Source organism: Arachis hypogaea, chromosome 1, assembly GCF_003086295.3.
Source record: "Arachis hypogaea cultivar Tifrunner chromosome 1, arahy.Tifrunner.gnm2.J5K5, whole genome shotgun sequence".
In the NCBI taxonomy this organism is placed as follows: domain Eukaryota; kingdom Viridiplantae; phylum Streptophyta; class Magnoliopsida; order Fabales; family Fabaceae; genus Arachis; species Arachis hypogaea.
The window spans coordinates 56,177,232-56,180,087 of NC_092036.1; the positions used below are offsets into that span (position 1 = coordinate 56,177,232).

Here is a 2,856-nt window from a genome sequence, read left to right on the forward strand (position 1 = left end):
TGACCATAGCTTGCTTCATACCAACAATCTCTGTGGGATCGACCCTTACTCACGTAAGGTTTATTACTTGGACGACCCAATGCACTTGCTGGTTAGTTGTGCGAAGTTGTGACAAAGTGTGATTCATGTTTGAGAGCTCCAAGTCTTTGGTACCATCGTTGCCGGAGATTGTTCGAGTTTGGACAACTGACGGTTCATCTTGTTGCTCAGATTAGGTAATTTTTTTTTTCAAAAAGGTTTTCAAAAATCTTTCAAAACAAATTTTTTTTTGTTTTTGTTTTTTAAAATATATAATTTTCGAAAAATACAAAAAAAAAATCATAAAATCATAAAATCAAAAAAATAGTTTTTGTTTCTTGTTTGAGTCTAGAGTCAAGTTTTAAGTTTGGTGTCAATTGCATCTTTTTAATTTTCAAAAAAAAAAATTCGAAAATTCATGCATGTGTTCTTCATGATCTTCAAGTTGTTCTTGGTAAGTCTTCTTGTTTGATCTTCATATTTTTTGTTTTTTGTTGTTTTTGATATGCATTTTTTGTTTTTTGAATTTTTGATATGCATGTTTTTCTTGTCTTGAAAATTTTTCAAAAATAAGTCTTGATGTTCATCTTGATCTTCAAAGTGTTCTTCATGTTCATCTTGACATTTATAGTGTTCTTGCATGCATCATTGGTTTTGATCCAAAATTTTCATGTTTTGGGTCATATTTGTGTTTTTCTCTCTCCTCATTAAAAATTCAAAAATAAAAAATATGTTTTCCTTGTTTTTACTCATAATTTTCGAAATCTTTGGGTTGACTTAGTCAAAAAAATTTAAAATAAGTTGTTTCTTGTTAGTCAAGTCAAGATTTCATTTTTAAAAATCTTATCTTTTCAAAACTTTTTCAAAATTCAAATATTTTTCATTTTTCTTTTATATTTTTGAAAATTTTTTGAAATTGATTTTCAAAATCTTTTTCTTATCTTTATTTCAAATTTCCAAAAAACTTTACTAACAATTAATGTGATTGATTCAAAAATTTGAAGTTTGTTACTTTCTTGTTAAGAAATGTTCAATCTTTAAATTCTAGAATCATATCTTTTAGTTTCTTGTTAGACAAGTAATCAATTTTAATTTTAAAAATCAAATCTTTTTAATTTCCTTTTCAAATCTTTTTCAAAACAAATATCAATCATATCTTTTTTTCAAAATCAATTTCAAAAATCTTTTCTAACTTCTTATCTTTTCAAAATTGATTTTCAAATCTTTTTCAATTAACTAATTGACTTTTTGTTTGTTTCTTATCTTTTTCAAAACCACCTAACTACTTTTCTCTTTCTAATTTTTGAAAATTCCTCACCCTTTTTCAAAATTCTTTTAATTAACTAATTGTTTCAAATTTTAATTTTAATTTGATTTCTTCTCTTAATTTTCGAAAATCACTAAACTTTTTTTCAAAAACACGAAATTCTCTCCCTCTCATCTCTTTCTATTTATTTATTCACTTACTAACTCTTCTCTTCATCTAAAAATTCGAACCCTCTCTTCTCCTCTATGTTCAAATTTTTCTCCTCCTTCTTCTATTCTTTTCTTCTTCTACTCACATAAAGGAATCCCTATACTGTGACATAGAGGATTCCTCTTCCTTTTCTGTTCTCTTCTTTTTCATATGAGCAGAAGAAAGGACAAGGACATTCTTGTTGAAGCAGATCCTGAACCTGAAAGGACTCTGAAGAAGAAGCTAAGAGAAGCTAAAGCACAACAATCCGGAGAAAATCTTACGGAGAATCTTGAAAAAGAAAGAGACATGGCCGAACCCAATAACAATGGTGGAGGCGCAAGGAGGATGCTTGGTGATTATACTACACCTACTTCCAATTTTTATGGAAGAAGCATCTCAATCCCTGCCATTGGAGCAAACAATTTTGAGCTGAAGCCCCAACTAGTTGCTCTAATGCAATAGAACTGCAAGTTTCATGGACTTCCATCAGAAGATCCCTATCAGTTTTTAACTGAGTTCTTGCAGATCTGTGATACTATTAAGACTAATAGAGTAGATCCTAAAGTCTACAGGCTCATGCTTTTCCCTTTTGCTGTAAGAGACAAAGCTAGAACATGGTTGGACTCACAACCTAAAGATAGCCTGGACTCTTGGCATAAGCTGGTCACGGCCTTCTTGGCCAAGTTCTTTCCTCCTCAAAAGCTAAGCAAGCTTAGAGTAGATGTTCAAATCTTCAGGCAAAAAGATGGTGAATCCCTCTATGAAGCTTGGGAAAGATACAAGCAGTTGACCAAAAAGTGTCCTTCTGACATGCTTTCAGAATGGACTATTTTGGATATATTCTATGATGGTCTATCTAAGTTCTCTAAGATGTCACTGGACCATTCTATAGGTGGATCCATTCACCTAAAGAAAACGCCTGTAGAAGCTCAAGAACTCATTGACATGGTTACAAATAACCAATTCATGTACACCTCTGAGAGAAACCCTGTGAGTAATGGGATGCCTCAGAGGAAGGGAGTTTTTGAAATTGATGCTCTGAATGCCATATTGGCTCAGAACAAAATGTTGACTCAACAAGTCAACATGATTTCTCAGAGTTTGAATGGATGGCAAAATGCATCCAACAGTACTAAAGAGGCATCTTTTGAAGAAGAAGCTTATGATCCTGAGAACCATGCAATGGCAGAGGTGAATTACATGGGTGAAGCCTATGGAAACACCTATAATCCCTCATGGAGAAATCATCCAAATTTCTCATGGAAGGATCAACAAAAGCCCCAACAAGGCTTTAATAATGGTGGAAGAAACAGGTTTAGCAATAGTAAGCCTTTTCCATCATCTTCTCAGCAATAGACAGAGAATTCTGAGCAGAGCCC

General features: G+C 32.4%; 1 non-coding gene across 1 annotated transcript; it reads right to left on the reverse strand.

Annotated features, from left to right (window-relative positions):
• Nucleotides 1-2,185: 2,185 nt before the first annotated feature.
• Nucleotides 2,186-2,293, reverse strand: LOC112715353 (small nucleolar RNA R71). Its single transcript, XR_003159637.1, has one exon. It is a non-coding gene; the product is annotated as a small nucleolar RNA R71 (small nucleolar RNA).
• Between the last annotated feature and the right edge of the window lie 563 nt (nt 2,294-2,856).